Below are 15,206 nucleotides of genomic sequence, written 5' to 3' on the forward strand. Positions count from 1 at the left end.
CTCTTCATCGCCGAGGTGTTAGGACTTCTCGGGCTCGGGGAAGAGGCGTTGGGTCGAGGATAGCATCTCGTCGACCTGCTTATTCTTCATCTGCTCGGAACAACCGAACTCGGCTTCCAGAGGATTTTGCAGATAGGTGGCTTAACTTCAGCAACCCTGGACAGTAGAATAGTCCTTTGTAATAGCGTAACGCCATTTTGTAGGGTAGCTGAGTTGTATGCCGAACAAGATTTGAAAAATGAAATTTTGTTTTCGCTTCTAACACTGTATTTACAGCTTAGCGAAAAAATTTCATCGTACTTGTCCTCGGTCTTATGAAGTAAACTTCTTTGACCGGACTTGGTCCTTGGTCTGATGAAATAAACATCTTTGACCGGACTCGTCTTTGGTCTGATGAAATAAACATCTTAGACCGGACTCGTCTTTGGTCTGATGAAATAAACATCTTTGACCGGACTCGTCTTTGGTCTGATGAAATAAACATCTTCGACCGGACTCGTCTTTGGTCTGATGAAATAAACATCTTTGACCGGACTTGGTTTGTGTTCTAATTTGGCGATTTTTGTCGCCGGGATCGAACTTTCCCTTGTCCTAATTCGGCGAGTTTTATCGCGTGGATCGGACTTTCCCAGTTAACCGAAGTGGTCTTATGCAGTAAACCTCTTTGACTAGACATGGTCGTCCCCGGTCTTATGAGGTAAACTTCTTTGACCGAACTTGGTCGTCCTAATTCGGCGAGGTTTATCGCGTGGATCGGACTTTCCCTTATTGCAGTTCGTTTCAGACGAAGTGCTTGTTAAGCTGAATTGCGGTCTTGTATCCTCCTTGGAAGCTTGGACTCACAATCGTTGGCTTATTGCAGTTCGTTTCAGACGGACTGCTTGTTAAGCTGAATTGTGGTCTTATATCCTCCTTGGAAGCTTGGACTCACAATAGTCTTTAATAATCGATCTAAAAAGGGGATCAGTCTTTAAAGAACGATATACCTTGGTACCATTTGTAAGAGACGACAAGCACATAGAGACAAAACACATAGAGAAAAATGAAAAAGACGAAGGAAAGAAACTTTAAACCTTTTTTTAAAACGACAAGTAAAAGGCACAAGTAAGAAACAAACAAATAAAAACATGTACCCCTATGACCGAACTAGACACAAGACAGACTGACCGGACCTTGTCTCTTACAAGTGGTACTTCTTGAGGTTGGAGACGTGCCATGTTCGGGGGTACTTGTTCTCCTGACATGTGAGTCAATTTATAAGACCCTTTGCCGAGGACTTCGGACACCCGATATGGACCCTCCCATGTGGGTTCGAGTTTGCCAGCTTTTCTGCTCGGCTTACTTCGTTGTTTCTCAAGACGAGATCTCCCACTTGAAATTGAAGCTTTTTCACCCTTTGGTTATAATACCGGGCTACTTGCTCCTTATACTTGGCTGCTTTTATGCACGCCAATTCTCTTCTTTCTTCGGCGAGATCTAGTTCTGCTCTCAGTCCGTCGTCATTCATTTCTGAGGAGAAATTTAGAGTTCGGGGACTGGGTACGCCGATCTCCACCGGAATTACGGCTTCAGTGCCGTACACCAGGCTATACGGAGTTTCACCGTTGGAGGTTTTGGGTGTAGTTCGGTAGGACCATAGGACTTGAGGGAGATTTTCTACCCATTGTCCTTTGGCTTGTTCTAACCGAGCTTTTAACCCTTTCACCAGAATCCGGTTCGTTACTTCCGTTTGTCCGTTTGCTTGGGGATGGGAGACCGAAGTGAACCGCTGTTGAATGTTCAGCTCTTGGCACCAAGTCTTGAACGTCTTGTCGGTGAACTGAGTCCCATTATCCGAGATGAGGATGTGGGGTATGCCAAATCGGCACACTATGTTCTTCCAGACGAAGTCCAATGCCTTTGAGCTCGTTATCGTAGCTAATGGTTCCGCCTCCACCCACTTCGTGAAGTAGTCCACGGCAACGATAAGGAATTTCATTTGCCGAGGAGCTTGAGGAAGTGGTCCCACTATGTCTATGCCCCATTGCATGAAAGGCCAAGGGCTTTGCATAGTGTACAGATCGGTCTGCGGCATCCTTGGGACATTTGCATGAATTTGGCACTTCGTACACTTCTTGACGAGCTGCACTGCCTCTTGTACCATGGTTGGCCAATAATATCCCCATCTCAGAACTTTTTAGCTAAAGCTCTGGCTCCGATGTGGCTACCGCACGATCCTTCATGAACTTCTCTGAGGATGTAGTCCGTCTCTTCTGGTCCTACGCACCGCAATAACGGCTGGAGGTAAGACTTTCTAAGAGGACTCCTTCATGAAGTTCGTACCGAAGAGCTCGGCACGTGATCTTCCGAGCTTCTCTCTTATCCTCGGGCAATTGTCCTTGATCCAGATACTGCAAGATCGGCGTCATCCAGTTCGGCGAGCTGGATACTGAATGTACCTCGGCTTCATCAATGCTTCGATGCATTAATTCTTCCGCCTTTGAGCTCGGATCTGAGGCCAACTTACTTAAGGCATCTGCTCGGCTATTTTCCGCTCTGGGAATGCGGATTATCCGAAAATAGGAGAAACTTCGGCTGATGCTTTGCGCTTTGTCCAAATACTTCTTCATTCTCTCGTCACGAGCTTCACTTGTACCCAACATGTGATTTACTATGACTTGTGAATCACAATGGACTTTGAGAGATTTGACGAGCAGACTTTGCGCTAACTGGAGTCCGGCCAGGAGGGCTTCGTACTCGGCTTCATTATTAGTAGTGGGGAATAGGAAACGAAGTGAGTAGGTTACCTCGTGTCCGTCGGGAGCGACAAGTAAAATACCAGCTCCACTTCCCATCTTGTTTGAAGCTCCATCTACGAATCCGCTCCAGCAGTCCGGCGGCTCTACTTCGGATTCCAAGGGCTGTGCTAGTTCGGCATTGGCAGAATTCTTCTGTTCGGCAATAACGGGAATTGCTTGATCGAACTTCGCTTCTGCAAGAAAATCCGCCAAGGCTTGTCCCTTGATGGCTTTCCGAGGTAGATATTCAATTGTGTGCTCTCCCAACTCTATAGCCCACTTGGCGATTCTGCCTGATGCTTCTGGTTTGGTCAACACTTGCCGAAGTGGCAGATCAGTTAAGACGCATACCTTGTGAGCATAGAAGTATGGCCGCAGTCTCCTTGCTGCATTTACTAATGCTAGAGCAATCTTTTCCAGAGGTTGATACCTGGTTTCTGGACCTCTTAATGCTCGGCTGTAAAATAGATGGGAAGCTGCTTTAGGCCTTCTTCTCGTACAAGCACCGCGCTGATGGTTTGATCCGATGCCGCTAAGTACAAGAATAGTACTTCGGCTTCGGCTGGAGCAGAGAGAATAGGAAGCTCGGCTAGATAACTTTTGAGCTCGTCAAAGGCCTTTTTCTGCTCGGCTCCCCACTCGAACTTTGGTGCCTTTTTCAACACCTTGAAGAACGGCAGTTGCTTTTCGGCTGCTTGGGAAAGGAATCGATTCAGTGCGGCTAGACATCCGGTTAGCCTTTGCACGTCATGTATGGACTTCGGCATTGCCATGTTCTGAACGACTTGAACTTTTGAGGGGTTTGCCTTGAGTCCGTCCTTTGAAACCCAACAACCCAGAAACTTTCCCGAATCTACCAAAAAGGTACACTTTTGGGGATTAAGTTTGAGGTTGGCTTTCTTGAGCACGTTGAGAGTGGACTTGAGGTTGTGCTCGTACTCCGAGGTGCTTTTGCTCTTGACGACTATATCGTCAACATACACTTCGACCTCCTTTCCAATCAGGTGCCGAAAAAGCTTGTCTACCATCCTTTGATAAGTGGCTCCGGCATTCTTTAAACCGAATGGCATCTTTTTATAAGCGAAAATGCCGAAATCAGTAATGAAGGCCGTTTTTGAAGCGTCAATCTCATCCATTAAAACCTGATGGTATCCTTTGTATAGATCAAGAAAACAAAAAATTTCAAAGCCTATCAGAGCTTCTACTTTTTTATCTATGTTCGGAAGGGGATAGCAATCTTTGGGACAGTGCTTATTTAGATCGGTGAAATCTATGCACATCCGCCATCCTCCTTCCTTTTTCTTGATCATGACAGGATTGGCCACCCACGAAGGATACTTCACTTCGAATAACACATCCGCCTTCAATAATTGACGGACTTCGTCATGGATGACTTGACTTCGCTCTGCCGCAAAGAGTCTTTGCTTCTGTTTTATCGGCCGAACCGAAGGATCAATATTTAAACGATGAGTGATTACCTCGGGGGGCACTCCGGTCATGTCCAACGGAGACCATGCAAAGACGTCTTTGTACTCCTTGAGGAGCTGGATGGTTTTTTCCCGAAGTAGAGGCGTTCCCGCGAAGCCGATCTTAACCGTTCTGGATGGATCGTCTTCGTACAGCTGAACTGTCATCGAATTCGGCTCCGGTATGACTTCGGTCATTGCCTCTGACTCCGGCTGCTGTGATTGCTATGCTTGGTGGTGCCGATCTGACTGCTCGGCACTTCTAAGCGCAATTTGCAGACATTCCTTTGCTCTCTTTTGGTCACCTCGGATGACCGCTATCCCTCCTTTAGTAGGGATCTTGATGGTGAGGTGATAAGTGGAGCAAATGGCCCGAACTGTGTTGAGCCAGTCTCTTCCCAGGATGACGTTGTACGGGGACCGAGCTTTCACCACGAAAAACTCAATCATCGTACTGGAGCTAGTAGGCGCTTTCCCCACCGTGATCGGAAGGCTGATAATACCTTCAGGGCGGGTGTCCTCCTGGGCGAAGCTCTTCAGGGGAAGCGGAGCCGGGCTGAGCCGAGCTGGGTCCACTTCTAGTTTGTCGAAGCACTCTTTAAAAAGAATGCTGACTGACGCTCCTGTATCCACAAACACCCTGTGGATCAGTTTGTTTGCCACTCCGGCTTGGATGACAATGGCGTCTTGGTGAGGAGAGATGGCCGGGACGGGATCAGCATCCGAGAACGTAATCACTTCGTCCTGCTTCAGCCTTTTATGCGTTGGCTCTTCTCGATTGGAGCCTCTGCGCTCTGACTTCAGGGACGACTTGGTCTTCCCGGCAGGGAGAGCGTCAATAGTCAGGATTACTCCATCATATTGCGGCTCGTCATCGTCTTCGGGATCCGGCTGCCTTTTCGGACCCTGAGGAGCGCAGTTCGCACCTCTCTGCTTCTTATTCTTCTTTGACTGCTTGTTTTGGTATTTTTTCAATGTCCCTGCCCTCACAAGAACATCGATACCTGCAGCTAAGTTTCTGCACTCCTCGGTATCGTGACCGTGGTCTTGATGGTAGGAGCAGTAGTTTATCCTGGGGTCGGCGCGCGGCAGATTTCGTCATCCGCTTTGGCTTTTCGAACAGGTCAGAGTGTAGTTCGAAAATTTCCGCTCTCGGCTTGTTCAGTGGTACGAACTGAGCGGGCGGCTGCTCGGGATTGAGACGGGGTCCCAATCTGTCTTGCACCGGAGTCCTTTGAATCCTTTCAAAGGAGTTCGGCGAGGATGTCCCTGATCGCCAAAAGGAGTTCGGCGAGGATGTCCCTGATCGCTATGATCGGGCTTCCTCCTGTCTCCTCGGGACGATGAGCTGTCTAACGACCGTTTGCGACGGTCTGCCTCATCGGCCCGGGAGTACTGGTCCGCAATGTCCCACATTTCCTGAGCTGTCTGCGGACCGCACTCAACGAGCTTCCTGTAGAGAGCTCCGGGCAGGATTCCATTTTGGAATGCCGAGATGACAAGCAGATCGTTGAGATCGTCTACTTGCAGGCATTCCTTGTGGAATCTTGTCATAAAGTCGCTGATTTTTTCGTCGCGACCTTGACGAATGGAAAGCAGCTGAGCCGAAGTGATTCGGGCTTCCGCTTTCTGAAAGAACCTCCTGTGGAAGGCATCCATTAGATCTCGGTAAGATCTGATGCTGCCCTGGGGGAGGCTATCGAACCACCTTCTCGCGTTCCCGATGAGCAGCTCGGGAAACAGCTTGCACATGTGGACCTCGTTGAGACCCTGGTTCGCCATGTTATACTGATAGCGCCCCAAGAAATCGTGAGGGTCCACGAGCCCGTCGTAAGTCATCGACGGAGTTCGGTAGTTCTGTGGTAGGGGAGTTCGGGTGATGTCGTCCGAGAACGGAGTCTTCAGTGCTCCGTACACGGCGAATCCGATATCTCGTCGGTATGGAGGAGATTGAGTTCTCCTGTGATTCCGGTACCGAGGAAGAAACAGGAATATGTCGGGGTTGAGGATTCTTCTTCCTGGAAGACACGGCACTACTGCGGTAGTGACTTTCATGTCTGGATGAGGAAGGAGAATCCTCCGCTTTCGTCTTCGGCTCTTGGCTCTTTTGCAGGAAGGCTAAGAACTCATCCTGCTTCTCAGCCAAGAACAGCTTGACAGCCTCATTCAAATCAGGCTGCTGGGAAGACTCAGTGGGACGATTTTTGGAGCGGCCTGTTCCTTCGCCATGAGAACTGGTGGTGGATTTATCCCTAGGCTGTTTTCCAGACCTATGGGATGGATTGGCTTCCTCCTGGTTCTCACGAGCAGGAATACGGGTACTCTGCGATCTGGTATGCATTTTTTGGGTGGAAAAAATGGATCAAAAATTCGCTTTATCACAAATTTTGTTCTTCGCTTCCCACAGACGGCGCCAGTGATGGATCCGCGAATTTCTGATGTTCGTAAATGCTGGTAGAGAATGAAGATTATGACACAAAGAATTTACGTGGTTCGATTTACTGAAGTAAATCTACGTCCACGGGAAAAAGGGAGGGCAAGATTGTATTGCTTGATCTGTTTTCTACAGCTTACAAATACAAACTTGCTATTTGCTATATGGTGTTTTATCTCTAGAGAGCTTAACCTTCTTCTATCTGATCTAAGTTCTATTTATATCTTGAACTAAGATCGTGGCTTGCATCACCACCCTAAGTCGTGGATGTCGTGTAGGTCATGGCCTAAGATCGTGGATGTAGCGTAGGTCATGGCCTACGATCGTGGCCTGAGTTGACACCACGTGGTAGTGGGTGTGTTGGACATCCTGTATGGGTCCACTAACTCCTTGTTCGGTCGAATACTGAGACCGAACTGCTTTGGTTGCCGATCTGAGAGTAGAGCTTGATGCCGACCTGAGAGCAGAGCTTAATTGGTTGGCTTTTACCGAGCTGTAGGCTGAGGCCGAACTCTTTGGTAATGCCGAACTCATACTCCTGCTTTGGCTTTGGGCTGATGGGCCGTCATTGCTGTTGGGCTTGTTTAGTACGCACCCCATCATGTACATTTATTAAAACCAAATAAAATGAAAAAGATATAGGAAAGAAACATATACTCATTTGATTTCACAGATGCAAGTAGCTAGTTTGAGAGAGTATAGTTATTACACAAGTAGAAACATGAGCATTACTAAATCTAGCATAATTACAAGTGATGTTGCAGTGGTGTCAAAGAGAAGGATCCTCGAGTGTTGCAGTACAAATATCATTAAGTCGAGGATAAGAAGCCTTTTCATCCAGCTGATTTTGAGCCCCCATCAACATTTTCATTAAGCTCGGAAGTTTGGGAGCTGTAACACAATTTAACCAAAGATTAAGTACAATTCTCCACTTTACATAGTCACCCATTGCTATGAATGTATGACTGAGCTTGAATATTTCAAGCAGAGGCGGACATGGGAATTTCTGCTAGTAAGGGCTTTACTTAGACTTGTCAACGAGAAATTAGAAATAGTCTTATTTGTAGACGGAACAATTTTTAATGTGTATTGGTAACGTAACGGGTAAAGTGCAAGAGGAAAACAGAAAAATTAGTGAATTTTTTTTTCCATCAGTAAAAATTACACTAATTTTGTGGGTATACCAAAATAAGAAAATAGACAATTTTTTGAAAATGAAACAAAATATATTTGCATAATTAGACTGAAAAAATAAAGAGAAAATTTTATCTTATGGTTTAAAGTCACTAAGATAACAAATTTTGAGATTGCATGGATTATATGCAAAGAAAATTGAAATAATACTTTTGAATTCATTAGTTAATACTAAGTTATTAAATTTAAATTTAGTTAACACTCCTAAATAAAAGTAAAAGTTTAACACAATACATTTTTTAAAGAAATTCATATATTTCAAACAAATAGTATTAAATTTAAGAAATTATTGCACATGTAATTTAAATCAATTGCCCATAAATGAACCGACATTTTTTTAAGCGGCACAACATCTTGACACATTTTATGAAGAAATTTTATGCTAATATTAATAGTTTTAGTATTAACTTATATAATCACGTCTTCTTCAAACCACCTCGGTAGCTCGGTAGCTACTGTTCTTCATCTCATCCCCCCAATTTTTATTTCTTAATTGTTCAGTCCCATCTCACCATACAACTTCTGTTGATTTAATCTTAAACGACTTTAGTTTGGCGGGGCTAAAGATACAATTCAAAATTTTTGAAAATTTTAACAACAGAAAAAACAAAAAAAAAATTGGGTAAGGGCTTTTAAGCCCTACCCTCCATGAACCGTGTGTTGGCCACTGATTTTCAAGGCCATTCAAGAAAACATATGCTGTGAAAGAGTTGCCATCAAAATAATATATCTGATTATTTTATTAAAAATATGTGAAAAAATCACAAGTAGCTTACATGCAATAATCTAAATATTAAAACCAAAGGAAAATGACCACTACAAAATGAAGATTAAAATAACAATGAAAATAGTAAAAATGTTCCTAAATAGTGCAAAATTATCTTAGAGGTCGGTGATTATCCATGGACCATGGTATACAAATTCATCAGCTATCCAAAAAATTGGTACTCAATTGTCCAATGATTATTTTCTATCTCTCATTTTTAAGTTATCTACCATTTTAATTACTTTAATATATTGATTAATTTTTATGCTTGTTTGACGTATTATCTTCCAAATAGATAATGTAGAAATTAAGAATTGGGAGAATTTCTTTTATGTTCTTATTCACACTGCATTTACATGTTTATGTAGACATAGGAAGAATCTATACAAGGTAATATCCTAAACAAGGTAAAACATGTATATACTCTTCCTAATTGCTTGTGATTGATTTCCTCCGATTTCTTCCTTGATTCCATCTAATCTCCTCTTTGATTTGTGCATGAGATCCTCTGCAATCTTTCCAACACTCCCCCTCAAGTTAAGCGACGGGATTTCTGAAGCTTAACTTGCTCAAAACTTCTTGAAAGTTCTTGGCAGATACGGCTTTGGTTAAGATGTCAGCTAGTTGGTCTTCGGACTTCACATATGAGATCTCTACTATCTTCTCTTCGAGGTTCTCCTTTATGAAGTGTCGGTCAATTTCGACGTGTTTGGTTCTATCATGTTGCACCGGATTCTCTGAAATACTAATTGCGGCCTTGTTATCATAGAGTAATTTGCATGTCTTCTGTGATTCGAGATTCAGTTCCTTCATTACCCTCCTAAGCCAAAGGATTTCCGTGAGTCCGCTTTTGATGCCTCGGAATTCCGCTTCTGCACTCGATAGAGCCACTACTTTCTGCTTCTTGCTCCTCCAAGTGACCAAATTTCCACCAACAAACGTAAAGTATCCTCTAGTCGATCGTCTATCTACCGGATTTCCTGCCCAATCTGCATCTGTGTATCCATGAATGTCGAGATGTCCATTCTTCCGAAACAATATTCCATGCCCAGCGGTTCCTTTTAGGTAGCGCACTACTCTAAGTGCTGCTTCCCAATGTTCGTTCTGTGGGTTATGCATAAACTGACTGAGTACCCCAACTGCATATGCAATATCAGGCCGAGTGTGGGATAGATATATAAGCTTCCCTACTAGCCTCTGGTATCTTCCCCTATCAGTTGATGATGCTCCGTTGATTATTTGAAGGCCATGATTCTGCACCATAGGAGTATCCGCTGGTTTGCACTCGAGCATTCCTAATTCCGTCAAGAGATCAAGGACATACTTTCGTTGACTAATGAAGATTCCTCTTCCAGATCTGAGCACTTCAATCCCAAGGAAATACTTGAGGTCTCCTAGATTCTTCATCTCAAATTCTGTAGCCAAATGTCCCTTGAGATCGTTTATTTCATCTGTATCATCCCCTGTAATTATCATATCATCTACATAAATTATCAGACAGGTGATCTTTTCTCCTCTTCGTTTGATGAACAAGGTATGATCGGAGTTACTCTGCCGATAGCCGTATTGCTTCATTACCTCCGTGAATCTCCCGAACCAAGCTCTTGGGGACTGCTTAGAGTTTTCCTCAACTTGCACTCCTTGCCTTGTCCAAATTCTTCTGTGAAGCCCGGTGGTGCCTCCATATAGATTGGATCCTTCAATTCTCCATGTAGAAACGCATTCGTGACGTCATATTGATGAAGTGGACAGTCTTTGTTTGCTGCAATAGACAGTAAGACTCTTACCGTGTTCATTTTTGCAACTGGGGAGAATGTCTCTGAGTAGTCAACTCCCTGAGTTTGCGTATACCCTTTGCCACCAATCGAGCCTTGTATCTCTCAATACTCCCATCAGGTCTCCGTTTGATTGTGAAGACCCATCTGCAGCCAACTGTATGTTTACCATCGGGTAAGGAATCTACCTCCCAAGTGCCGTTCCGTTTCAGCGCTCTCATCTCGACGAGCATTGCCTCCCTCCAGTCCTTGATTTTGAAGGCTTCTTCAAAGGTTCTGGGAATCTCCTCTTCGCACAGGGCTGCATGAAATGCCTTCGCCATTTTGGATATGTTGGCGTTGGCAAAGTTGGCCACAGAGTATCTGTTCTTCCTCCCTATCCGCTCCGGGAAGTATCTCTTTGGCGGAATTCCCCTCGTACTTCGTGGGGGAAGCACGTACTGTCCTGTATCCTGATCAATAGTAGTATCTTCTTCCTCTTCTGTATTAAGTGGGTCAGGAACAATATCTGAACTGTCATGATTCGGACTAGAAGTTACCTCGGATTCCGTTACGGTTGGATCAGAAGAGCGCGGCGGAAGCATTGTAGAGGTCATCTCTGCTGACGGGATCGGCTCAGGAATGGTGCCAGCTTGCTCTGTTAGATCCGAATCAAAGTTACTTGGCACATACCACCGAAGGGAGTCGTTTTCTTGGGTCTCCCCCTGTCTCACACTCTCCCCCTGTCTCACACTCTCCCCCTGAGTCCCAAGGTGGTAGAAGAATTCGGTTTCAAGAAAGTTGCAGTGCATGGTGGTAATAATCCGTTTGGTTTTGGGGTCATAACATCTATAGCCCTTCTGGTTAATCCCGTAACCCATAAAAACACATTTGATCGCACATGGGGAAAATTTATTTCTTTCATGCTTGGGAACGTGGACATAAACAGAACAACCAAAGGTTTTTGGTGGTAAGGATAAGGCGGAGGGAATTTTGGTTAAGGTGGAAAGGTGATCTAGAGGTGTTCTCCGGTTTAGTATTTTTGTGGGAAGTCGGTTGAGAAGGTAAACTGAGGTGGCTACGGCTTCAGGCCAAAAAGATGGGGGTACCTTTGAGTCAAACAAGAGGGCTCGGGTCATTTCAAGGATGATTCGATTTTTCCGTTCCGCTACCCCGTTTTGTTCTGGTGTGTGGGAGCACGAAGTCTGGTGAACTAACCCATTTTCGTCAAAGAACTTATTCATGGAGCTGTTTAAGAATTCCCCCCCATTGTCAGATCTGAGGATTTTAACAGACGTTTGAAATTGGGTTTGAATCAGTTTATAAAACAACACAAATTTGTTATACACTTCAGATTTATGTTTCATAAAATAAACCCAAGTAACTCTACTGCAATCGTCAACGAATATCACAAAGTATTTTAAACCAAAAGCAGTTCCTATAGACGCTGGGCCCCACACATCAGAATGAATTAGGGAAAAAACAGTGTCAACACGAGTATCATTTGGTTTAAACGAGTTTCGGTGGCTCTTGGCCAAAACACATGCTTCACACGAGAAGTTTTTCGGAACAAAAAGTTTAGGAAATAAGAATTTTAAATAACCCGGAGAGGTATGGCCCATCCGACGGTGCCAGAGCCAAGTATCTTGATTAGTGGATCCGTGAGCAAGCATCGCCGCACCATCTCGTCGAGCAATCTCATCCACAAAGTAGAGCCCACGACGCTCAGTGCCACGTCCAATAATCTTCCCCGTCCGGATATCCTGCAACATACAGAAGTTCGAGTGCATGAGTAGAGTACAATTTAAATCCTTAGTCACATGACTAATTGACATCAACTTCTGAGATAATCTAGGCACATAGAGACAATTGGGAATATGAACATTAGGAAAGATTTCTATAGTTCCCGCCCCTTCCACTGGTGTTACCCCTCCATTTGCAGTTTTTATATGTGACTTAGGAGTTCTATGAATTTCCAAGAAATCATTTCTGTCGAAAGACATTGTATCGGTCGCCCCACAGTCAAAGATCCATCCGGTGTCATTAACAACATCACAATTTTGGGCCTCAAATGCATATGATAAGTTTTCCAAGGGTGCAAATGAGTTTTGGCAAATGATGGCGTCATTTTCGCAATTATTGATAGGCTGGGGACGATTTCTAGAATAATTATCCTGATGGGGGTAATTTTCATAATTCTTAGGATTCTTGGACTTAATAGCAAGGGTGTGTGTATTAGGGTTAGGAATCGAAATCCCCAACCCTGTACCTCCTTCACCGCCGCCGTCCAATCTGAGAGCGGCTACCATAGCCTCGGCCGTCTTCCCTCCACCGCCGCTGCCTTCGCCTCGCCCGCCACCGTCGGTTGGGAGGCCACCGGCATCAGGTCTCTTCTCCTGGAATGCCACCGCCTCTCGATTCCCTTCTGTCTGGCTTCGGCCTCTTCCGCCGTTGGTCCCGATTGCGACCTTAGCCTTCCCGGCTTTCTCTTCCTCCCACCAATCTGGATACCCTACTAATTGGAAACAGGTTTCCTTTGTGTGTTTGTGCATTCCACAATGGGAGCACCATAATTTGGATCTGTCCGGTCTGTTGTTTCCCTGGCGGTTGGCGGCGGAGCGCGGTATCGGTGGTTGTGCTCTGTTTTGCGGTGGCTGTGATGGGCGGTAATCACGCGCTCCGAACCCGAATCCGATCCCCGATGATGTCTCGGAACCGACGGTGATGGAGGTTGAATCGGATGCCGGCGACATGATCTTGAGTCGAGCCGCCTCCCGTTTCACCCATCCATACGCTACGTCGGCTGAGGGGTAGGAATCCTCCTTGAGGATCTCGCGTCGGATCCAGTCGTACTTCTCGTTCAACCCGGTGAGAAATTTAAACAGCCGTAATTCGGATTTGATATCTCGATATTGTGCTACTCCTTTGTCGTAGCAATTCACGGTTTTTTGAGGGCATCGATCGATGTCGATCCATGCCTCGTGCAGCCTGCTCCAGTAGGCTTCTAATGTCGAATCTCCTTGCATAATCTTGCTTGCCTTGTCTCGCAGATCATATATTAGGTATGAGTCCGCTGAACTTGCGAACGTGACGGCGAGGGTATCCCACAGTGCCTTCGCCGTTTGATGATGTGCGAAGTCGGCGATGAGGCTGGTTTCCATATTGTCGATTATCCAGGAGAAGACTATTAGGTCTATCTCCTCCCAATCGGAATATCCCTTCTCCGTCGGTAGTGGTGGAGGTGGTGTTCCTGTTATGTGGCGGTAGACTCCTCGGCCGCCTATGGACACTTTCATCAATCGTGCCCATAATGGAAAGTTTAAGCCATTCAACTTGAAGGCTATGGTAACACTCTTGCTTGACCTGATTTTCTCGGCAATAGGTTCGGTTGTTTCTGGTTTGTCTTCGGCCATTTCGGTCGAGAAAGGTATGATTATGGGGCTGGTTTGGTTGTTCTCGCCGTTTCGGTCGAGAAAGGTATGATTTTGGGGCTATGATGAAGGTTTTCTGAGCCTAACCTGCTCGGATGCCATGTAGAAATTAAGAATTGGGAGGATTTCTTTTATGTTCTTATTCACACTGCATTTACATGTTTATGTAGACATAGGAAGAATCTATACAAGGTAATATCCTAAACAAGGTAAAACGTGTATATAATCTTCCTAATTGCTTGTGATTGATTTCCTCCGATTTCTTCCTTGATTCCATCTAATCTCCTCTTTGATTTGTGCAGGAGATCCTCTGCAATCTTTCCAACAGATAAACCTATGTCAACTTATTATACTTATCACTTAAAGTATAAATATTCTATAATGTATAAATATGAGTATTATTCCTCAAACATGACACAGATCATGCATCCTATTTCGAAAAATTTGCTGGAAAGACGTGTGTGATATGTAGTTTAACATTCTCATAACAAAAGCATCCTTAACATTCTCATAATAGTAACATCGCAATATTTCTTCAATATTGTAGCAATCGTTATAAACAAATACACATATAGATTAATTTTAAAAAAAACTTCTAACTCTTCTTTGCACGCGTAATTGGTTGCATGAATATTTGGGTGGTGAGATTATATTTTTGTTATAAAAGTTTTTTAAATTATTGAATAAAAATAAGAATATTATAAAATTTTATTAGATGGTGAAGGGTTTGAAGGATATGAACTCAAAGTGAAGGCTCATCTTAAAGCTCCAAATATATTATGGAAAAAATATTTCTCAAATGTTTAAATCTTAGATTGATATATGAGACAATTTGATTATATAAACCAAATGATTGTTATATACTAGTATATCATTAATATTATGTTTCGTAAAACTGTTTTTAAAAAAATATTTTACAATTTTAATTTTATGTACATAATATTATATATACTACTAATGATTAATAAAATAAAATATACATGTATTATTTTCATTATTAGCTTTTTTTGGGATTTAATTTTTTAATCTAAAAAATTACAATTCACTAACCTATAACTAATCCAAAATCTGATAAAGTTATACGGTAAGATTCACGTTTCTAGTTGTAGTAAATGAGTGACGGCCAACATGATGGTTTAGTTATCTGCCACATAGGATTTTATGCAATCAAGGCTAATTTAGGAGGGTTCATTATTACTTCTATTTAATTAATGACGAGAGGATGAAATAAACAAGGCAGAGATTCCATATTAATTTGAGAGATTTAATAATAATTGATTTGTTCATAGTAAAATTGGTAGTAGTAATAAATAAAGATTCATTTAATAACAAGCCAATTCAATGAATGATTTGAAAAAACACGCATCTCCTATTCCTAATCCTA

The sequence above is a fragment of the Salvia splendens genome, chromosome 7 (assembly GCF_004379255.2).
Source record: "Salvia splendens isolate huo1 chromosome 7, SspV2, whole genome shotgun sequence".
NCBI lineage: Eukaryota > Viridiplantae > Streptophyta > Magnoliopsida > Lamiales > Lamiaceae > Salvia > Salvia splendens.